This window comes from Amblyraja radiata, chromosome 18 (assembly GCF_010909765.2).
Source record: "Amblyraja radiata isolate CabotCenter1 chromosome 18, sAmbRad1.1.pri, whole genome shotgun sequence".
Lineage (NCBI taxonomy): Eukaryota > Metazoa > Chordata > Chondrichthyes > Rajiformes > Rajidae > Amblyraja > Amblyraja radiata.
In genome coordinates, this window is record NC_045973.1 from 11,098,477 (window position 1) to 11,123,384 (window position 24,908).

The following is a 24,908-nucleotide window of genomic DNA, read 5'->3' on the forward strand; positions in this document are numbered from 1 at the left end:
CAATTATTGATTTGAACTGGAAGACCCCAGAGTAGAGGAAGGTAATCGTTAAATGTTACAATACATTCACTGATAAAGAGAAATTTTGAGAACTGCAGCCGTGTCTAGGAATCTTAAGTGACAGCTTTACTGGTTTAGTAAATAAAGCATCTTTTTGGAAGAGCTCAAAGATGTGTTTTAAACTTTTCATGGGTTTAATTTTGTTTTAGTGAAACTGCACTTGAAAACTATTTGAATCAAAGAGACTGCAGCCAAGAAATCATAAAGCAATATGTTCATCATATGTCCTGAATGATAGTTATAAATCATCGCTGTTGTTATGAACTATAAAAGACAGACTTTAGACAGTGACTGCTTTTTTTTGTGTGTTTTGCGATTTTTAAGCCAGACTGGAAATAATAAGTGGATTGTATACAGAGACCTTTGCCCAATATGATGCCACAGTTTGATGTCAAATGTATTATTCAACGAGATCTCAAATGACTAAAACCCCTGTCCCACGGTAGGAGTTCATTCCAAGAGTTCTCCCGAGTTTGCCCTGATTCGAACTCGGAGATTTACCGTAATGGCCACTCGTCGGTACTCGGGGCTCTCGTGGACATTTTTCATCATGTTGAAAAATCTTCACGAGTCTTCCCGTGCTTACCTGCCATTAACGAGTCTTCCCGAGTACCTGCCGTTAGCGCTAAGAGACGTCCCTGAGCTCCGACCTACCCACTACGTTCATTCTCTGTGCTTACCACGAGTTTGATTTTTTTTAAACTCGGGAGAGCTCTTGGAATGAACTCGTACCGTGGGACAGGGCTATAAGTCACTCTGATAACTAACAGAGAAACATTGCTGCAATATCTAAATGCTATGGAGATCTCACTGTGAACCTTATGACCATAACCCTGCAAATCCTATTTTGAACCAAGTGCACCGATTCCTCTCTCCCAATGCCATTTCAAAACAATTCTCAATATGGTCATATTTAGAAAGACAAATATAGATTATGTTATTGATAAATGTGAGAGGGACTTAGAAATGTACAATTTATTAAATATCTAACTCTATTAACAGTCGTGATAAATAAAACTCTTTCCATGAACCCCCAAAAACATCAAACTTTTCATCAGAAGCAAGCAAATTATAAATTTCAGAAAAAGTAACCAAAGACACTGAACTTGTACATTTTTTTTCAGTTCATATTGTCAGTGTTTATAACTCTGTTTGAATTAAGGAGATAAAAGATGTACAAATTAAAGGATTAAAAAGTAAAGTTTAAAAATGACTCCCAGTTTAAAAGTAATTGATACTGTTGATGTCAGCATGACTAATAAGCACATCTGTAGCAAGGTTTCAATATAGAGTGAAACTTCTGTTAAGAATATAAAACTATAAAGAGGGAGCTGTGGTGACACAAAGTGCTTGCAACATCTGGTGGATTTCCCCACCATTATTTCTTGAATGATTATTTACTCATTTCAATCAACCCATTGGGATTGGGATTGGGAGGGAAAGGGGATTGGGAGGAGGGAGTCAGATATTTCCACAGGAAGGACAAATAAACTATACAGCTAGTCATTTAAGTCACATGAGTGTTCAGTTCTTAAGAGTCTTTGCTTTGGGAAATAGACAATGTTGCAGGGGCCATCATTCGATGTTAAACTGATGATAAGCTGTACTGAAGGCTGAAAGGGAAAATGCCATCCCCGGGGTGAGACTGTGCCATGAACAGTAGTGCAGGTGCACAACCCTTTATCCGGAGTTCCGGAAACCGAAAAGCTCCGAAAACCGGACATTTTTTCCAGGATGTCGTCTGCACACCAAAGCTCGCGTTTGGCGCCAAACTTGACCCGAAACGACCCACGGTCAACCCAGGTCTGTACTACTGTAGCGGCTGCCTCCTCCCCGGAGACCGGGGAGACACTTAAACATCTGTAAATCATTGCTTTAATGTTAGTCAGTTAGTTTGGAGGGCTTTTATGTGAAGCGGGGGGGGGGACTTTAATTCTTAGTCCCCTACCTGGTCGGAGAGTCGGGGAGCGGGCAATGCCTTACCGGGTCGCCGTGCAGTAAGCTCCGGAGCGCTGTGGCTGCCGACTCCCAACATCGCGGAGCTGGGGTTGCGGGCGTCCGGCCGCGGGCGGCGCCGGTTGTATCTCCGACCCCGGAAACTCTACCCCTGGCTGCGCGGCGCTCCAAATCCAGCGCGGCCCGCGGCCGGACGCCTGCAGCCCCAGCCCCAGCTCTGCGATGTTGGGAGTCGGCGGCCACAGCGCTCCGGAGCTTACCGCACGGAGACCCGGTAAGGGGCATTGCCCGCTCCCCGCTGGTATTCCAGCGCTGTGGCCGCCGACTCCCAACATCGCGGAACTGGGGCTCCGGGCGTCCAGCCGCGGGCCGCGCTGGATTTGGAGCGCCGCGCAGCCAGGGGTAGAGTTGCCGGGGTCGGAGCTCCAACCGGCGCCGCCCGCGGCCGGACGCCCGCAGCCCCAGCTCCGCGATGTTGGGAGTCGGCGGCCACATCGCTCCGGAGCTTACTGCACGGCGACCCGGTAAGGCATTGCCCGCTCCCCGCCTCTCCGACCAGGTAGGGGACTAAGAATTAAAGTTTCCCCCTTCACCCCCCCCCCCCCCCACCACATAAAATCCCTCCAAACTAACTGACTAACATTTAAGCAATGATTTACAATGATTCCCCGGTCTCCGGGGAGGAGGCAGCCGCTCCAGACTTTTCAAGCCGCCCGCGCTACCCACCTAATCTACGCTAAAAATCTTCCATTTCGAAATCCGAAAAATTCCGATAATTGTCTGGTCCCAAGGCTTTCGGATAAAAGGTTGTGCACCTGTACAAGTTTATTTTTTATCCTCCGAGACAGTAAATAGCTGTGCTGTATACGGAAAATTATGTGAGGGGGAGAGATGATAGGTGGATGAAGACATTGGAAGAATTGCATGCGGGCGGTTCACAATGCTTGCTGGCAATTGTATTTTATGGAAAGGTATTGTATTTGAAGATTTCAGGAGAGAAGCAATTGAATTGTAGAACAAATTATCTTTGAAAAAGATGAGATTAAATATCTTAGCAGACTTGGAGCAAGATAAATCCCTCAAGGTCTGATGAGATGTTTCCCAAGTTGATTTGTGAGTTAAGGGAAAATATTTCTGAAGTCTGATAAGAATTTTCTGGTCATTGGTGAGGTGGCACAGAACTGGATAAAATCTTGGCTGAACAAAATTACTAACTCTTCAGAGGAACCACTCAATTTCCATTGCGTTAAATTTTAAGCTATGAAAGTTCCCAAAAAGGCAAGTTAATAACTCCCCCAATTAGTTCTGAGTGTTCTTATCCCACCACAGCTGGATCCTATTTCACTATCATATCTACAGCTACTATTCTTGGAGATGTAAAGATCATTCTCGTTAACGAGATAGACACTGTTATAATCAAAATGAAACGAGAACTTCATGAAAAATAAAGAAACGTCACTTCTCAAAACAGTATCTTCAAGTCTGATCAGTAACTTACTTTAAAATAAATAATGAACATTGATTATAACAATAGTAATATGTATCATTTATTAATTACCAACACAACTCTTAAGACTAAGTTTCATTATGATAACAAAACTAATATCTGTAAAGACAACATGGAACACATGATATTACTGACATAATCATTCACGTATTCCCTAGTCATTATTTTGTCGAGAAATAAAGAGCTTAACTGACGTAGAATCAACAAATCAAATATACGCCATTGCAGAGATTTCCACGAGAATAGAAAACCTAATCATCTGACCAGCTTGGTTGACTGAGTCTAAAAACAAAGATATCTTGTAACATTTACATTAAGATACAAAAAAAGACTGGGGAAACAGGGAAAAGCACAGAAACTATTCAGATTTTTTAAATGAGTTAATTCAACTTTGTAATATGTGTAACTAAAATTAATGACTTATTCTGAGCTACATGGACTATTATTGTTTGTTCTTTGTGTGTAAGTATGTGTGTGTGTATATATGTATGTGATCTATATATACGTGCACTGGTGAGTATTTGTAGGAAGGAACTGCAGATGCTGGTTTAAACCGAAGATAGACACAAAAAGCTGGAGTAACTCAGCTGGACAGGCAGCATCTCTGGCGAGAAGGAATGGGTGAAGTTTCGGGTCGAGATCCTTCTTCAGAGATGCTGCCTGTCCAGCTGAGTTACTCCAGTTTTTGGTGCCTGTATTGGTGAGTATGTGTATATAAGCACACACTGAACTTTATTATATTGTTTACAATGTACTATGTTTACATATCCTGTTGTGTTGCTGCAAGTAAGAATGTCATTGTTCTATCTGGGACTTATGACTCTTACGTCACATAAAATATGGCCCTTGAGGCACACTTCTTCTGCTGTTTAGATCATAGACTTTTGCCATCCTCATCAACTCATGCACCAATATGAGTGAGCAATGAACACTGCTCCCCAATGCAGCCAAGCCATGAATATATTCATGCCACTCATGCGTGAGAGACCAGCTCAAGGAATAAGCAACTGTGCGACTCTTTATCAAGACGGCGGCTCACACACTGTATCTATTCTAGTTCCATTCTTGGGGGACAGTAATTAACAGCAAAAGATTACCACAGTAAAAATAAAACAACATTTCAACTTGCTGAAATTTAAACCCTACGCATATCACATCATAACAAAAGCCAGTTAGACACAAAAGGCTGAAGTAACTCAGCGAGTCACATAGCATCTCCAGGAGAAACGGAATAGATGACGTTTCGGGTCGAAACCCTTCTTCAGACTTCTTCCTCATAACACAGCTACTTAGTTGCACAATTAGTACTTATGGTCTAATTTTCTTCATTAGCCGCAAAATAACCAAGATAATAACTAAGAAATGAGTAGAGTGGTTAAAATAGTAATCGTATATGTGTGATTGTGGTAAGTGGGAATATATTCAGAGTGCTACTGAATTATCAATGTTTAAGGTATTGTTTCATTGTCATTCCGAGTTACACTTTTTATTATTTACCTTCATTCAGAAATGTGAAAGTTAAACTGAAATGTCTTACAGGAATGGTTGTGTACATATGTGTAAAAGGTTCATCCATTGTTACCAAATGCTTTAGTCGTTTCCTTTAGCTGGCACACTTTCCTGGCCCATACTGGCTCAGTTTCACCTCTGCTCTCTTTTCCTTCCGATCAAAGCATGGGACCTTGGTGTCCTTGTACAGAAGTGCCAAGATTAAGCGTTCAGTTGCAGCAAGCAGTTACAAAGGCAAAAAAAAGATCTTCATTGCAATTGGACTTGAGAACAGGAGCAAGGATGTCTTGCTGCTGTAATGGGCCTTGGTTAGATCCCATTTGATTGAAAAATTCAGTGAAAGATACAATGTAGAAATAAGCCCTTTGGCCCACTTCGACCTTCGATCACCCGTTCACACTAGTCCATTGTTTTTTTGCATCCACTCACCTACATGCTAGGGGCAATTTACAATCAACCTACACAGCTGTATAGTTCTGGGAGGATGGAGTTTTATGTGTGCAGTTTTTAATACAAAGCATGGGAAAATGGGAGCAGGAATAAGTCACTTGGCTCCAGTAGCCTGCCTCACCATGATGATCAATGATGATCAATATGATCATGGCTAATCCGTCCCAGGTCTCAACATACTTTCCTCTGCCAATAATTCCCCATAATCATTGATTCATAATCTTACAAAAAATATCTACCTTTTAAATACCTCCAGTGATTTCAACTCCAAAATTCTGTGAGAAAGAGAATTCTGTCTTCCTTATCTCAATGCGATGTTCTTACCACAGAAGGAATGTAACATAAATTTACGAGCAAGATGGCTGGGATGGCAGAACTGATGTTTTGGAGAAACTAGGTTCATTCAGCTTATATTCATAGGAATAGATAGGAATGGAGGGGGATCCCAGAGAAAGATAAAATTCCAACAGGACTACATATAGGGAAGATGTTCCTGATAGCTGAAATGTCTGAAACCATGGATCAAAGCCTCAGGGAAAGGATATGTCATTTAGAGTTGAGATCAGAAAATAATATTCACCCAGAGGATGGTAAACTTATGGAATTCTCCACCCCAAGGATTCTGGAGCAACGGGAGAGCAAGTTGTTAAGTTTAATTGAGAATGAGGTTGAGATATTTCTTATAGTAGGCTATGTTGAAACAGGCTACTGGAGTGGATAATCAGGCATGATTGTGTTAAATGGTGGAGTATCAGTCACAGTCAATGACCTCAGTCAATGAAACCATCGCGAGGTGAAGGGTCCATCCTTGTGTTATATGATATGAATTGACCGATGAAGGAAGAGCTCCAAAAAGCAGTAAATCGAATCACATATCTGTCGCTGACTCTCTTGGACATTTCACCTCTGATACTCAAAAGCTTCCACTTCTGTTGAATGACACTTCTGGGAATGATGGAACTGCTTCAGTGTCTCACTCGTGACCTGGACCATCTTCACGAATGAGCCGAGGGTGATAGTGAAATTTGGGCCATTACCTAACTTTTGCAGGGAACCTAACAGCTGATCAGATCCTGTTAGTTATTTGATACCCCCACAAATGTTCTTCAGAGCAGCAATCAAGTGTGAAGACATTTCATATTTTCTCATGTGGCGCAGTCAATGCATTATATTTATTTCAGCCAGTCGTCTTCCTTGCACAAATTATCTAAGAGAAGATATTCTTTGAAAAGTCTTTGTTTGAGCCAAGCAAAGTTAGACCTTCAACTGAGCCCAGGTGCAGCTTAACCTTGGAGATTGCCAGCTTGCGCTCCCCTAATTATGTGTAATAATCAGCAAAACTTTAATGTTAATAGTCACACATAGGGGACCACGGACTAATACAGCTGCTTATTATGCGATTGTATAGAAAACATTTTCGATGACAATTAAAAGATTGTTTTTGACTTCCAGAAAACCAAATCATTTTCCACCCTCCCCTTCCCTCCCCCTCCACATACATGGCCATTTATTATCAATCTTACCTTATCTCCCCTCTACAGCTGGCAAATTTCAATTCCATAAAAATCAAAATTTGGGGTCCAACCCTGTCGATAATGTCACCATTCTAAACGATTCAAGCTGGAAGTTCTCAGTCGGGGCACTGAAACAAAAACAAAATCACAGGTTATTGATAAGACTCTCAAAGTGGGAAATATCTCGAAAAACCACAACTTCCTCGTGACAAATGTGACTAACAAAAAACAACAGGTCTGAGGTGGGGGAAACACCTAAAACAGACCAGAATAAATAAACGTTTGCCATTTACTTGGAACACATGAAACATATTTTTTTTCTGAAAATAATACTAAAACTTAAAATGCAAATAAACATGATGTGTGGGTGCCTAAAACTATGATTACTTCTTTCATTTCCAAAATGTCATTCTACTCATCATTTATACATGAATTTAAACTTTCGTTTGGACATCTATTCCAGACAGATGACTGACAATGCTGGAGGAAAGACATTTAATTCAGATCTCTAATGTCGACCAAACTATAAATAACTAGAGCAACTGTCTATAATCTGGTATTGCACATCATTCTGCAGTATGATTGTACTCCTCGATGACGTAGCTCACTGAAAATTAATCCTTTGTGTATTCTCTTGTCTGAATGCAGTAAACATGAACTATTTACGCGTCTTCCTCATACTGACATTAAGACTGTATTTCGTATTAATATATAAACAGGTAACATCTACAAGGTTTACTCACGGAAACTCAAACGTTTTGCTAAATTAGTATGCACAATTCTAATGCAACTTTATTATTAGCTGTAATTTCTTGATGGATATTTAAGTACTGATTTTACCCTTTCCATATGGAACTAAATTTACACTTCAATCTGTAACCTTACCAACAATTCTTTCTTCCTCAAACATATGTTATCTTGTTTATTCTACTTGTCACCGTCACCCCATTAATAGGCCAATGTCAATTCAGGGGAATGATGGAGGAAAGTTTCAACATCAAGCCACAGTTCCAAAAAAAAGGGCAAATTTCTACTCCATTTTTCCACATGTTTTAACTACAGTGAAGTAACAGCTGCAATATGTGGTACATATTTTTACCATTGTTTGTTAATAACACATGTTCATCTGTTCTTGGGTTTAGCTTTGCTTTGTCTGTTCCCCTGCTGTGCACAGGGATCCTGCTGGTATGGCCAGACTGTGAAAACAAGCCTCAAATGACCAAGTGCAACGGCAACTTCCAAAGTAGGAACCAAACCAGACACAACAAACCACAGAACAGCCAACCCCAAGTTGTCATCATTTATGTATGTGGAATTCAACTGTAACACCACTTACTGAAAGCTAACTTTCCACGACTGGCATATTCCTACCAGAACATTTGGTTTTGAAAACTTTTGATAAGACACGACTGATAACTTATCTACTTCTGCATGAATCCAGCCAATTTCTCCACGGGGTTTATAATTGGCAGCCACTTCCACACAATGCGTAAATATACCTCACAAGATCTTTGAATTAATTTAGATCCATGGGAGCCTACTTCAAGTTATTAAGATCCCAAAGTGATTTTAGTTAACATACATTATCATTATTTTCAGGATTTCCTCACTCTAAAACATCCGTGCAATTGAAGCTAAATTTGACTTCTTAGTGTTTGTGCTAATTCTTCGCGCTAATTTGGAAGAGATGCGTAGTTTCACTTTACTGCTTGACATACATTCTGGACAGTGTTGTGAAGATGGAGCAGTGAGAATAAACAGAATACTGGGAATATAATTAGAATGATTAAACCAACTTAATTTAAAACTACTTGTTTATGAGCTCGTTACAAACTAATGTCTCCTCGTTGTAGATTGCACACTAATTAAAGACTATGCTATTTATTTTGCAAATTTTCCACCAATTAATTGTACTTTCAAGATTAAATTCCAAACACGTGTAAACCAGCCTGCACTGCAGCTATGATATTGACCTAACATATACTGTACAGAGATCGAGGGCACGCTCATACGCCCATTTTATACCCCATTTGACTTTAATTCCTGTGGTGATTTTAATTTCAACACTTTGTAAATCAGTCTCGGGGTAAAATAGACAACAGACTCAAACCCGCACATTCCCACCAGGCAAATTCAATTAAAATTTAGACTTAACAAAAATGGGGAATCTGTTATTTGCTTTTGAAAGGGCTCTTTGCAATGAACGACTTCTTTCACTGGCAAAAGGCTACGTGAAAAGGCGAATTTCCTGGTCAGTGCATTTGCTCCAAATTCCAGTGTATCCAACAAGAGAGGATTCATTTGTCAAGTTTAAAATGAAGGAATTGCTGGTGTATCCACAAATATGGATGCTAGGAACGCGAGGAAAGTGGTATATTACAGAAAAAACTACTGTGCATTCCCTACTGTTAGTTGATAAAATAGGAGACTTTTTCTGAGCATGAAGGAAAAAATCTTCTTTTACTTACGTCGTTGCTCATTATCAATATTCCAGTTAATACATTATTAATAATCATTTGATTGCACTTAGATTATTAAAACTTACAGGGAATAATACTTTGGTTCGAGCGAAAATTACCTAAGAGACCTAGCTGAGAACCAGCTAGTTTACATGCTAATAACAAAACATTCGTGAAACAGAATCCATAATAAAATTGACAAGAGGAAAAGCAAATCATTTTATGGTTGAGGAAACTGAATGACAGGGGGCAGGGCAGATATTCCCAAGTTCCAAGTTGATTATAAAATCAAGTTGGTTATTGCAAAGAAATTATGTACAGATTTAGAAGGGATAAATGCATTATATCTGGTGGAATTCAAAGCTAATGTCCCTAATATCCAAAACAATTCTGGCAATCTATCCAAATCCTTTGCTATTTCATTGCCCTGATACCTCTTGCTTGTTATTCTCCCCAAAATAGACACAAAATGCTGGGAGTAACTCAGCAGGACAGGCAGCATCTCTGGAGAAAAGGAATGGGTGATATTTCAGGTCGAGATCTTTCTTCAGACTCAGTTTGGTATCACAAATAATGTGGAAAGTTCCCCAATTCAAGATGATGGAAATGAAACATTCCCAGACTGTGGGAGGCTGTGGCCTGGAAAGATAATCCAAAAGTTGGTGAACTTTTAATATAAAGAGAATCAAGAGATATTGGGTTAATGCAGTAAAATGGCACAGGGGTGAAAAAATCAGCTACGATCCTATTTGAATCATGTAGCATTCAAGGCCCAAAGATGAGACCCATTCCTTCCATTTCTTCTGTAACCTGCTGAAACCATCTGCTGGTGAGGTAACTGAGATCCCAATTGAAATAGATCTACTTGGGATCATCACCATCACCGACAATCTCTCCTTGGACACAGAGATTGATAAGAGGATCGGGAAGGCAGCTACAACTCTCGCTCGCCTCACAACTCGAGTATGGACCAACCCAAAGCTGAAAGTTAAGACAAAGATAGCAGTCTGCAATGCCTGTGTCAACGCACGCTGCTATGTAGCAGTGAGACAAGGACTACATATGCCAGGCAGGAGATAAGACTGAACACCTTCCACCTGAGAAGCATCCGCCGTATCCTGGGCATATCCTGGCAAGACAGAGTGTCCAGAGTGGCAGGGATCCTGTCTCGCGCTGGCCTTCCCAGTATGTACACTCGACTCAGGCAGCGCAGACTGCAGTGGCTGGGCCATGTCAACCGCATGGAGGATGGCCGTATTCCAAAAGACATCCTCTATGGAGAGCTGTCATCTGGGAGGAGAACCATCGGCCGCCCCCAGCTACGTTACAAGGATGTCTGCAAGAGAGATATGAAGGCGCTCAACATCCATGTGGAGTCCTGGGAGAGCCTTGCAGCTGACCGCACGAGGTGGAGAGGTGCCCTGAACCAGCATCTCAAAACTGGGGGAAGAGAAATTGATGAACGCAGGGGCAGACAAGCGGGCGCGCAGAGTGGAGCGCAGCAACTTCAACAGACCAGAGACCACACACAAATGTGACCTTTGCTACAGAGACTGTCACTCCCGCATTGGTCTCTTCAGCCACAAGCGACGCTGCTCTAGCCGAGGTTTGGAGCAAGCAGCCAACAACTAGGATGCATCACCCATGGTCAGTCATGACCGAGGGGGGCCTACTACTACTTGAGATTTGCTTGCGAGGGTGCTATGCTGCACTCTGCCCATGACTGCTCAAGTAATGTGCCCAAATATTGTTCAAATGGGCCTTCGTATAATTAGAAGTTGTTTCTTTTTTGATGAAACAGTGGCCATCATGAGTCGTATCAAGCAATATGCATGTGCACAGAATGAAAATTAAGATATTACTAACACAACTCTTTCTACTTTAGACTGTTTAATAAAACTTATGTTGCCAAATTGGGCATGTAGAATGAGAAATAATTACTAAATTTGAAATATATAGTATGTAAAAATGACTAACTTCGAGTCTAACATACCCCAATGCTATTGATTTTGATCTAGGGTTAGCAAGCGGCATTGCATGATCTTTGTAATTGTGTAAATACAAGTTATTTTTGCATTATCTAGAAGGGGTGGCACGGTGGCGCAGCGGTAGAGTTGCTGCCTTACCACACTTCAGTTCTGGAGACCCGGGTTCGATCCCGATTACAGATGCTGTCTGTACGGAAATTGTGTGTGAAGGACTGTTTCAGAATAATTAGTAGCCATTTAGAACGGAGATGAGGAAATACTTTTTCACACAGAGAGTTGTGAGTCTGTGGAATTCTCTGCCTCAGAGGGTGGTGGAGGCCGGTTCTCTGGATGCTTTCAAGAGAGAGTTAGATATAGCTCTTAAAGATAGCGGAGTCAAGGAATATGGGGAGAAGGCAGGAACGGGGTACTGATTATGGATGATCAGCCATGATCACATTGAATGGCGGTGCTGGCTCGAAAGGCCGAATGGCCTACTCCTGCACCTATTGTCTTTTGTCATATGTGGTGATCACTAGTTGGCACAGACTCAGTGGGCCAAAGGGCCTGTTTCCGCGCTGTATCTCTGAAGCTAAAAAACCTGAATTAAACTAAGCAATGCTTGTGCTATTGGGGGTGGGGGATGGTCAAGTGTAATGGGAAAGAATATTGTTAATTGCAGTATCCTTAACAGCATTGATGTACAGAGGGACCTTGGTGTACAAATCGATAGCTCCCTGAATGTAGCAACTCAAGTAGATAGAATAGTCAAGAATGGTATGCTTGCCTTCATTGGTTGAACATTCAGGAAGTCACGTTGCAGCTTTATAACATTTTGGTTAGGCCACATCTGTAGTATTTTTGTACAGTTTTGGTTGACGCATTACAGGAAGCATGTGGAGGCTTTTCCCAGATGCCTCCCATATCAGAGGGTAGTAGCTAGAATGAGAAGTTGGACCAACTTGGTCATTGTTTTCTCTGGAGCTACGGAGGCTGAGGGGAGAACTGATAGAAGTTTATAAAATGATGAGAGGCATGGGTAGGGTAGTCAGACAAAACTTTTTTCCCTAGGTGAAAATTTCAGATAGCAGAGGGCATAGCTTGAAGGTTAGAGGGAGAAAGTTAAAGGTATTGTGCAGGGCAAGTTGTTTTGGGGGGATAGTTGTAGGTGCCTGGAACATACTGCCAGGAGTGGTGGTGGAAGATGATAAGAAAGTGGCATTAGATACTCGTACAAATATGCACAGAATGGAGGAATATGGAGCATGTGCAGGCAAAAGGGATTAATTTAGTTTGACATCATGTTCAGCACATGGACTGTCGTGGACTGAAGGGCCTGTTCCTGTGCTCTACAGTTCTATGTTCTATGTTCAATCACTGTGCCAGCGATCCAGTAGACAGTTTCTGGAGATGTTCACAGCCGGCTGTTAGTAATTGTGCTGGCAGCTTAATGTATAATCATACAGATTGGAAAGTTTCTAGATAGCATCGCCAGATCGCCAACTCTTCTGTATCCACAAGGAAGTGTTTCTGAGTAAAACAACGGACATAATTGTCTCCAATTTAGGGAGGGGAAATATCTGCCAGTCTTCCTCACAATCTTCATACTTCTCCGAAAATTACACGTGTTGATGTGTCTGACAGCAGAGTTAGGCTCAACTATGATTCATATAGTATGAGCCTATTTTTCAATACTTAAACCTCACTCATAAAGAAAAATAAAAGCTAGCTGTGGCCTAGATGCCGTACCCAGATCATTCAATGCCAATATAAGAGAAATGGGGATTTGTCCACATTACTTTGTTTAATTTTACAATTCTATAGGATACAACATAGTGGCATGGATATTGGTAAACACAAACTATATAGTGAAGATAGACACAAAATGCTAAAGTGGGTCTGACAGCATCTCTGGAGAAAAGGAATCGGTGACGTTTCGGATCAACACTGTGTCTGAAGAAGGATCTTGACCCAAAACGTCACCTATTCCTTTTCTCCAGAGATGCTGTCAGACCCGCTGAGTTACTCCAGCATTTTGTGTCTATCTTCAGTTTAAACCAGCATCTGCAAACTATATAATGCCATTTTAAGTTTGATTTTAAAGTTCAAAGCATGGCAATGACAAATTATCTGTCCTATTGTTAATTTGTGGCAATGAAGTTATACCAAATGATGTACGTTAGTCCATGCCTTGCAGACATGATTGAAATATCGACATAAATACTTAAAAAATGGAAGTCAAGACTAGAGGACAATGTGGATTAATCAGATATCAGCATAAAGGTCTCCCTGGATATTAATGGTTCATAGTCATAGCTATACAGCAATGGAAACATGCCCTTCAGTCCAACTTAACCTTCTAAGATAAGCTTCTAAGATGCATAATCTGTGTTTCTGAGGACAATTGGTGAATTTATCTTGCAGCCAAATGAACTTACTCGTAGTCATACAGCCCAGAATCAGAACCTTCGGCCCAACTCATCCATGCCCCATCTAAGATCGTCCCACTTGGCCAATATTCCTCTAAACCCTTCCTTTTAGTTTAGTTTAGTTCAGAGATACAGTGCGGAAACAGGCCCATCGGCCCACCGAATCCATGCTGACCAACGATCCCCGCACATTAACACTGTCTACACACACTAGAGTCAATTTATAATTTACCAAACCAATTAAACTACTACCTCTTTGGAGTGTGGGGAGAAACTGGAGATCCCGGGGAAAACCCACGCAGGTCACGGGGAGAACGTGCAAACTCCGTACAGACAGCACCCTTAGTCAGGATCGAACCTGGGTCTCTGGAGCTGTAAGGCAGCAACTCTACCTCTGCGCCACCGTGCCGCCTACTATAACTATATGTCTGCTCAAATGTTATTACTGTCCAGCCTCGCCGTGAGACCTAGTCTTCAAAGATCAGCTTTGCCTATAAAACATCTCGAAGCCCGTCTGATTATATGCTGAGCACCTTTGAGCTTGATAGATACGGCGTAAGTCCAAGTTCCAGCTTGCTTCAAATAGAGGTTATTTGAACTTCAATTGTTTTCAATGCTCTCTTGGCAACAAGATTAAAATAAGAGAGAGGATAGTATTTGGCTTTCAGAACATCATATTCAATGCTAGCACAACAGATACAGTAATCTAACCTTTCATCGTGATAGCTACTTTTCTTTTAGATCATTTAATGTACCTGTTATTGGAGAAAAACATAATTTGCTAATTGCTATTTGTTTGTTTTATTGCGCACACCCTTAAATCAATTCTGACAAAGTATGTTGCATCTGAAAATGTCATCTAACCTTCCCTCTGGAGACATGTCAATTTTATAATTCAAGCCTCAATGCACACATTGAAAAAGCCTCAGTTATCATCGACAAGCTCATCACCACATATCTTTGTAACAACAAGCTGCTTGCTTTAATGACCAAGGAGTTCAGCAGTGGAACAGAGAATTGGGAAATGTCAGTGGCTAGAGACCTGGCAAAAAAGAGTGAAGGAATGAGTATGTGGCCAAAGATTCACCTTGATGTACGATATCAAGGATCAAGGACTGGTGCCATGTAGGTGAGTAAAGTAATGCCCCTGTCCCACTTAGGAAACCTGAAAGGAAACCTCTGGAGACTTTGCGCCCCACCCAAGGTTTCCATGCGGTTCCCGGAGGTTTTTGTCAGTCTCCCTACCTGCTTCCACTACCTGCAACCTCTGGCAACCACCTGCAACCTCGGGGAACCGCACGGAAACCTTGGGTGGGGCACAAAGTCTCCAGAGGTTTCCTTTCAGGTTTCCTTTCAGGTTTCCTAAATGGGACAGGGGCATAAGCAAACAGGATGGGGAGTCAGCTGCAAAACAGGGGTAGGTAGGAGGGTGCGCAAGCAACCAAGATAGGGTGCAAGGCAATGGGATATATCTGAAGAAAGATCAGGGGATTTGTTGGAAGAGAGGAGGGTGTACAAAGATGTACAGCTCTGTAGGTTATTTGGCTTACACAAGTTGAAAAAAAGGTCCTTATTGTGTAGGGTAGTGCTAGTGTACGGGGTGATTGCTGGCCGGCACGGACTTGGTGAGCCAAAAGATCCTCTTTCCATGCTGTATCTCTAAAAGTCTAAGCAAAAAGGCTAGCACTGGATGTATTGTTTTAAAGCCTTGTCACCCATAGTTTATTTAGCAACCTCTCTAGCCCTGCAAAAAGTTTTGAATAACAAGACAGATACTTTCCATTCTGTTATTTATTTTGCAACTTCAGCTTCTAACATTATCTGCTACATATATTTTGGGGAGTGAAATATATTTAAAATGTTTTTAAACATGTGCTGTTAACATGCATTGTTCTCTGAGAATTCTCGACCAACAATGTCAATACTGTTCCTGGATGTCACGATTGGCAAGAACAGAAGAAGCCCATGACATAACGATCGCTAAAACTTGCTGGACAGCTTTATATGTGGTCAGCCGTAAGCATAGTTACCTCACGACTTATGAATGACTGCAAAATATAGGCCTATGAATTTATCGACAAATTTGGGCTAAAGCTAATGAAAACTTGATATGAAATCAGTAACGTGAAATAGCAGCATAAATTTTTACTCTGCCATTAACACAGATACGACTTTTCACTCCACTGCAAGTCGAGCTGTATGAAGCCAGAACTTACTTGAAGTGAAGAAGGCTGAGGGACAATTTGTAGAGGTTTATAAAATTTGAGGGAGGCACAGATAAGAAGGATGATCACAATCTTTTTCCTAGTGAAGGTTTGTCTAAACTTAGAGGACTTTGGTTTAAAGTGAAAGATTTAAAAGGGATCTTCAAGGCAGGTTTTTCCACACAGAGGGTGGTGGGTATGCAGGACAAGCTGCCGGAGGAAGTGGTATATGAGAGTACAATTTCAATATTTAAAATACATTTAGATGGATTGCTAGATAAGAAAGATGAAAAGGCCAAATTCACAATATCTTTGTGCCAAATACAAGCTAATGGAACTAGCTCAGAAAGGCATTTTGGTTTGCATGGACGAGTTGGGCTGAAGGGCCAATTTCTATGCCATGTAACTCTATGATTCTGTAACCATACAGTTGAACATTGTTCCTCCATAAACAGCATCTCTCGCCTAGCTATCTATTTTTACACATTCACTTCCATTGCAACCCACTCGTCAGATATGAGATAGAATACTCTCCACTTGCCTGCATGAGTGCAGCTTCAACGACCGTCAATGAAGCTTGACACTCTCCAGTACATGCAGTCCGCTTGATAAGTACCCCATCCACAACCATTATTTACTCTCTGCACCAAAGATGCACATTAGCAGCAATTTATACCATCAACTGCAGCAACTCACCAAGTCTCCCTTGGACAATGCCTTCCAAGTCCACGCCCTCTACCAGCTAGATTGACAAGGGCAGGATCAGGATGGAAACACCACCAGCTAGATGTTGCCTTTCAAAGCACACACCATCCTGACTTGGTCACCATTCCTTGACCATCACTGGGTCAAAATGAAAGGCATAGATAGAGTAGATATGGAAAGGATGTTTCTACTGGTAGGAGAGTCTAGGACCAGAGGTCATAGCCTCAGAATTAAAGGCCGCTCTTTTAGAAAGGAGTTGAGGAGGAACATCTTTAGTCAGAGGCTAGTTAATCTGTGGAACTCATTGCCACAGAGGGTTGTGGAGGCCAAGTCAGTGGATATTTTTAAGGCAGAGATAGACAAATTCTTGATTAGAACGGGTGTCAAGGGTTAAGGGGAGAAGGCAGGAAAATGGGATTAGGAGGCAGAGATCAGCCATGATTCAATGGCAGGGTAGTCTCGATGGGCCGAATGGCCTAATTCTACTCCTATAACTTGTGAACGTGAAAATCTTGGAACACTCTCCCTAGCAGCTTGGTGGGTATATCCGCACCTCAAGGGCTTCAGTGGTTCATGCGGTAAGCTCACCACCAAATTCTTGGTAGAGTTGCTACCTTACAGTGCCAGAGACCCAGGTTCGATCCTGACTAAGTTCGCAAGGGCAATTAGGGAGGGGCAATTAAACGCTGGCTCAGCATGCAAAGTTAGCACCTCTTGAAACATTAACATCTCACAATATTTTATCGATAAACAGACTGAATAGTTAGTGTGAAATATAATTTTAACATCCACATCTTGGTTACATTGACTTTTGGTAAACACAAACTGGGAAAGGTTTAAGTTCCTTCCCTCAGAGTCCATCTTATAAACCAAGACCTGGAAAATATTTCTGAATTAAAGCTGATGCTTATTATCCAAAAGAGATGAGGCAGGAATTCAGAAATAGAAAGGCTAAGGCATGTGTTTAAATATCCCACGATAATAGATTGCCAACTTTAACATAAAGATAGAGCATCCTTCCATGTATGTATATGTATAAGATATATATTTCACACCTCCTCTTTGGTGCTACCCAAAATGAGATTGTGTGGCAACGGATGTCATTAGTGATCAATTGGCTGTCGTTAACAAGAATCTTTTATCAAAACAAAACAAGAAAAACAAAAAGATAAAAATAAAAATAACAATGATAGTTATCTTCGTTTTGGTTTTTAGATTTCAATTATTATTTGAATAATGGGTGGCACTGTGCCACAGCGGTAGAGTTGCTGCCTCGCAGCGCCAGAAACCCGGGTTCGATCCTGACTGCGGGTGCTGTTTGTACAGAGTTCTCCACGAGACCTGGTGGGTATTCTCCGGGATCTCCAGTTTCCTCCCACACTCCAAAGACGTACAGGTTTGTAGGTTAATTGGCTTTGTTTAGTTGTACATTTTCCCAGTGTGTAGGATGGTGCAATTGTGCGGGGATCACTGGTCAGTGGACTCGGTGAGCGTAAGGGCCTGTTTCCACGCTGTATCTCTCAACAAAACTAAACCAAAATTATGATGGTGGTAGAAAGTCAGTTCATTTATTGAACCTTACTTGTTTGTTACATTGCTATGGATCACTTCCTTCAATTGCCATCTTGGCTTATTTTCTCCATTGTCAGCATTATTCAACATTCACAATGGCACACTTTCCAGCATAGTGATCTGAACATGAAACCCGGATAACATTACCAAGTCCCAACTGTATCAGCCAAGTTGTTGTTCTGACTGAATCCAGAACAATTTGTTGTTCACTTTATTCCATACTGAGCTTACAAGGCAAAGACAGACAGAATCGCTGGCTACAGAGCAAAGGAGGGCAGTTTCGCTGGCAACATCACATTCCTCCCCAATGAACTGTAATGATATCACCCAATCCCACAGATTCTGGAACACCCGTACCCCCCGCATGGTCACAATGCAGGCATCAGATCAGTCTTCCTGGGAGTGAACCAGCGGAAAATGTCTGACCAGAATGGAGACCTTGGCCTTTTCATTCAGCCAAACACACTTAAGAGTCATAGAGTTATAAAGTGCGGAAACAGACCCTTTGAGCCAACGTCCATGAGCAAGATGTCCCATCTAAGTTCATCCCATTTCCCTTCATTTGGCCTATCTTATATTACTAAAAGTCAGATCTTGATCACTTCCTGTTGTTCTGTATATTGATTTTAGAAAAAACGCTGCCACTTACGGCTGTGATTTTTGGCCATCTTACTCAGAATCCCCCTCCGCTATGCACGACAAAAGGGTTTTTCCCATCGATGAAAAATAAAAGAGTTATTAGTGTTTAAAAAATGTTGAGTTTCTCTCTCCTGAAGGCCACGACCCTTCCGGAGGGACAATAAAACCAAGAAGTGTTGAGTGCCTCAGTCAGTCTCTGCAAGATGGGGGAGCGAGAGGGTAACATCTCTCAGTCTGAGCTGTGAATAACACTGAACACGTCTACTATACTGTGAGTGGTTTTAATGACCTGTCAGTGCCCTTAATTTGGTTTGAAAATATAGTTTGGAAATGCTAAAGCTGTGTTGCCTTTGGTTTGGAAATGCTAAAGCTGTGTTGCCTTTGGTTTGGAAATGCTAAAGCTGTGGCCTAATTAAAGTTGCCTTGCCTAATTAAAGTTGCCTTGCCTAATTAAAGTTGCCTTGCCTAATTAAAGTTGTCTTGCCTAATTAAAGTTGCCTTGCCTTCTATATAATCTCGTCTTAACCACTTCCTGTTTGCGCTTTATATTGATTTGAGAGAAGACGCTACCACGTACGGCTGCGATTTCTGGCCATCTTACTCAGAGTCCCCCTCCGCTCATCAGGTGCCTAGGATTTTCCCCATCGATTAAAAATAAAAGAGTTATTAGTGTTTTAAAAATGTTGAGATTCTCTCTCGTCAATTACACCATGAAGGCCACACCCCTTCTTGTGGGAAGGCGGAGGGACTATAAAACCCAGAAGTGTGGGCGTGGCTCAGTCTCTGCAAGATGGAGGAGGAAGAGGTCACGACTCGCTGTCTTTAGTGGCCTTGCACCCTGCTTGAAGTGGTAAGAAACTGCACTTGAATTTGGTGGTCTTGCACCATGCTTGAAATGGAATTTCAAGGAATAGCTGTGAGTCAACTGCCAGTCCACCAGCCGTGAGTGAGTGAGCTGCCAGCACAACAGGCTTGAGTGACTGAGCCGCCAGCCCAAGAATCCATTCGGCCCACAATGTTCATACTAGCCCTCTGGAAACCAGTCCCTTCAGCCCACAGCACCCATACTAGCGCTCCAGAAAGCTCTCCCCCCCCCCCACTGGCCACCAATATTGGAATTGGTGGAGAGGTGGAATATTGCGTTTGGGGACCAGCCCTCCCGTGTGATGCTGGGTCCCAGCGGGTCCCACTTAGTCTAGTATCTTTCTAAACCTTTCCTATCCATTTTCTCTGTCCGTGTGCCTTTTAAATACTGTTCTAGCACCTGCCTCATTCAATATACTTACCACCCTCCGAGTGAAAAAGTTGGCCCTCAAATTCTGCCCCTCTCAACTTCAACCTGAGTCCTCTCGTTCCCCTGACCTGGTTAAAAGGCTCTGTGCATTCACTCTAAAAGTTCCTATTCCTAACTAAATAAGAAGTGTCACGCTCCCAACATTACAATGTAGTAATACCCTGGTAACATAGTGACACAGGGTAACAGACCCCAACCACTATCCCAATATACTTGAGAACGTGACAAGCTTTTTTTTCAATGTCATCCGTGAGAAATTGGACTCTCATTCTGATAACTCTCTATTTCGAAAAACAATTCACTGAATCACAGCCACCGATTTATATAGATAAGAGCAGCTGGTAAAATATTAAAACCACATTAGTAAAACATGTATGTTATATTTTTTAAATGCACTTTGCAGCTTAGTCTTTGTGAACCAAATGCTGATGCAGTCTCTCTGGCTATTTTTCCTATCAATGTTAAAGCTTTGCACTTTTAAAACCCACCTCCCCATGCCATATGGCAAAGACAAACCTGTTGCTGATGGAACACTTCGGCCCCAAATCCACAATGTGCAATATATATGTGTAGGAAGGAACTGCAGATGTTGGTTAAACGCCAAAGATAGACACAAAATGCTGGAGTAACTCAGCGGGACAGGGAGCATCTCTGAAGAAAAGGAATGGGTGACATTTTGAGTCGAGACCCGTTCCTTCTCTCCAGAGATGCTGCCGGTCCAGTTGAGTTTCTCCAGCAATTATGTGCAATAGATAATTCTACCAAATGAAACGAAAGAACAACTCAACCACAACAGGAACATAATTCAGTACATTGTCTGCTGCAGAAGGGAAAAAGCTTAAAAGATATCGTGTGAAGCAAGTACTCGTAAAATATAAATACTTTTCCAATGTCCACTTGAGAATTTTTCATTTGCTGCATGTTATTTTTACTGCTGTCTCTTGGGCCAGTTCTTGCTCGGACGTGTAAACCATTCCATGTTTCCCTGCCAGCATCTACACCACCAACATCCCTCATATCACCAACAAGAGATACAGGAAACCCATGAGCACATGGAGCATCATGAATTCACCAGTGGTTACATTCCTTTTTTCTGACTGGGCTCATGTTGGATTTGTCACGGTGTCCAGCTGCAGTGTGCAAACTTGCTGCAGTTACACTGGGAGTTATGTCCAATGAACCCATGTTGGACATGGTGCAGGAACATTATATCAATGGTGGATGCGATCTTGCTGGCTTTCCACTCTGCGCTGGGCCACTTGGACAATAAAAACGCATATGTTTTTACGAAGTTGGTATATCCCTTTTTGCGCGGTCTTCATAATAGATAATAAATTTTGTTTCTTTTTCTTTTTTTCACAATATCACGACTTTCTCTCACTTTCTTTACTTTCTTTATTTCTCTTTCTTTTTAAAGCTTAAAAAATGAAGTGGTACAACAAATGTAATAAGATATATTTGGCTTGTACTATTGTAATGTACTGTACTTCTAATAAATAAAATAATTTAAAAAAAACTATAAAAAAAACGCATATGTTGGTTGTTGACTTAGGAAGAGGAAGGCAGAGTATCCACATATCTGCCTGCATTGACGAACATGAGGTGGAGAGAGACAAAAACTTCAATTTCCTGGTCATGCCTATCTCTACATACCTGTCCCAGATCCAGCACATTGATACAATCATAAAGAAACTCCAACAAATGCTTCTACATCCTTAGAAGATCGAAGAGGTTTGATATGTCGATGAACTTCAACATAGGGATAGTAGCAAGCATACTGACTGGTTGCATCAGGGTCTGGTTTGGCAACTTGAACGCTCAAGAACGAAGGAGATTACAAAAAGTGGTGAACAATGTCTGGCCATCACGGGTACTGACCGCTCCACCATATAGAGGTGCTGTCTCAAAAAGACGACAGCATCAGCAAGGACCCACAACAACCTGGTCATGCTCTCATTTCACTTCCGCCATCGGAAAGAAGACATAGGGGTCTGAAAACGACAACACCTAGAGTCAGGAACTGCTTCTTCCCAACAACCATCAGGCTATTGAACACAACAAACTCCAACTAAACTCTGAATTACGAACTGCCTGGGTTGCACGAGGGACTTTGGGCTTTGGTTGCTTCTGCACTATGGTGAGGTTTCTATTTATAGAAATGTTTATTGTATGTTTACTATATTACGTATTGAGTAATGTGTTTGTAAGCATGTTGTGCTGCTGCAAGTAAGAATTTAATTGTTCCATTTTTGGAACATGTGACAATAAAACACTATTGACTCTTGCTATAAGCCCATTCATTTTAACAGAGGGGAAAAGCATCAAGGGAAAAGTATAAACAAATTAGCATCTTGTTCAAATGCATTCTTAAATTGTGTTGCTTTTGTTTATAAGCATTTTTTCATCCTTCATTTCTTTTTATTGAAATGATTTAATTAATGCTTATTTAACAGTTTATGAATATTTCCAAGTATCCGAAATGTACAAGAATTGAAGTGGCACAGTGGTGCAGCGGCAGAGTTGCTGCCTGAGACCTGGGGTTGATTCTGACTATGGGAGCCAACTGTACGGAGATTGCACGTTCTCCCTGTGACCATGTGGGTTTTCTCCGGGTGCTCTGGTTTCCTCCCACACTCCACAGACGTACAGGTTTGAAGGCTAATTGGCTTTGGTAATATTGTAAATTGGCCTAAGTGTGTAGGATAGTGCCAGTGTACAGGGTGTTCGCTGGTCAGCATGGTCTTGGTGGACCAAAGAGCCTGTTTCTGTGCTGTATCTCTAGTCTAAAAGTCTAAAGAAGCATCCATATTCTCTCAGCATTGAGATGCCATTAATCATGGCATAGCTGGTGGTTAAAGAGTTTTGTTGATGTATCTATAGAGGTGCCAATTTATAATTTACTTCTCAAACCTCATGCTACTGTCCCAGTGTAGGGGATTTGGATGGCTTCAGCCAGCAGTCCAACAACATCCCAACATATTTTGTGTTGTAACAACACAACAATGATCAATAGGAGGTACACAAACGTGCTGGAGAAACTCAGCTGGGTGCAGCAGCATCTATGGAGCTAAGGAAATAGGCAACGTTTCGGGCCGGAAATATTTACATTTTTGCATGAATTTTCACAACTTTCGCTAACATTCGAGCTGATTCAACTTGTTGAAAATACAAGTTAGAATGATATCTTACTGTGTTGAGAGAAGTTATTCCATGCCACAATGCTGGGCCTGTCCCACTTTCACGACCTAATTCACAACCTCTGCCGAGTTTGCCCTTGACTCATACTCGCGGCATGGTCGTCACAAGGTCGTAGGTAGGTTGTGATGCTAGTCTTAGGTACTCGTGGCATCAAGTAGGTTGGGGCGTTTTTCTAGCCTGATGAAAAATGTCCACGATTAAAAAAGGTCGTGAATTGGGTCGTGAAAGTGGGACAGCCCCTTAAGAAAAAGTGTGCAAACCCCACAAGAGATGACTACTTTCTTTGAAACACTATAGCAACATTTCCAGATACAATAGAAAAGAAGGAAAATCAGTGATTGGCGTCTTCCAATTAACCAGCTCAATCAATGGAATTTGGCAACTGTTCAGCAACTACTGTTAACATGCCCTCACTGTTCAAAGCTTGGCAAAAATGAGCTGCACATTGGCAGTCTTATCAGTGTTGTATCAGAGGAAAGCCAACAACAAGATGATGGGTCTGTCATTCAGGACAGGCACAAGTAGAAACTTTGTCATGCAGAGGGCTGTAAACATTTAGAGTTCTCAACTTCAGAAGGTAGTGACTTAAATTCAAGGCTGAGATTGGCACTCATTTTGGACTCGGAAGGAATCGGAGCCAGGAAAATAGAGTTGAGGTTCAGGATCTGACGCAATTTTATGAAATGTTGCAGCAGCTGGAAGAATCATACAGACCACTCCCGCCTTTATAGTTTTATATTCTTTATTTTATGGAAAGTAATGTGCTTCGAATTTTGTATGAACATTTTGACTGCTCACTTTTAATATTACATGCCCCAAACTGGTCAATGGGCCAGCATTACTTGTGTTGTTGGGTCGATGCAGAGTAAGCAGAATCCTTCTTGTGCAACACCAGAAGTGTAAAGTTAAAGCACAACGATCTCGATAATGCCATGTTTTAATCACTAAACTAATCTGCTACTCAACACAAGAAGAGCATCCCTGCACTGTTCAAATGGATCCTCAATAATTTCCTGGTGTGTGGTCATTGTTTAGAAGGGTTTAGTTGACAGGTGCAGCATAGATGGCGGCCATTTGGCCCACTGAGTCCAGGCCGACCATTGATCAACCATTCATACTAGTTCTATGTTATCCTATTTTCTCATCCATTCCCTACACACCAGGGGGCGATTTACAGAGGCCGATTTCCCTACACTCCAGCACATCTTTGAAATGTGGGAGGAAACCGGAACACCACAAGAAACCCACACGATCACAGGGAGTACGTGCAAACTCCACATGCACAGCACCTGAGGTCTGGATCGAATTCGGGTCTCTGGCACATTGAGGCAACAGCTCTACCAGCTGCACCACTGTGCCGTACCACCGTCGCATCCGTTGGAATGTCACTCCCTGACAGTACTGGAGTTTTAGAAGTCTTGACGGACTGCTGTAGTTCAAGGTAT

The 24,908-nt window shown here is 41.8% G+C and overlaps 1 protein-coding gene across 7 annotated transcripts in view; it reads right to left on the reverse strand.

Moving 5' to 3' along the window:
* The window catches only part of foxp1 (forkhead box P1), a 486,565-nt gene that overhangs the window by 421,816 nt on the left and 39,841 nt on the right, over positions 1-24,908 (reverse strand). For all 7 annotated transcript variants that reach the window (XM_033036706.1, XM_033036704.1, XM_033036702.1 and 4 more), the window contains one exon: positions 7,006-7,124. The gene's annotated coding sequence lies outside the window, so the exon portion shown is untranslated. The remainder of the gene's footprint in view (positions 1-7,005; positions 7,125-24,908) is intronic.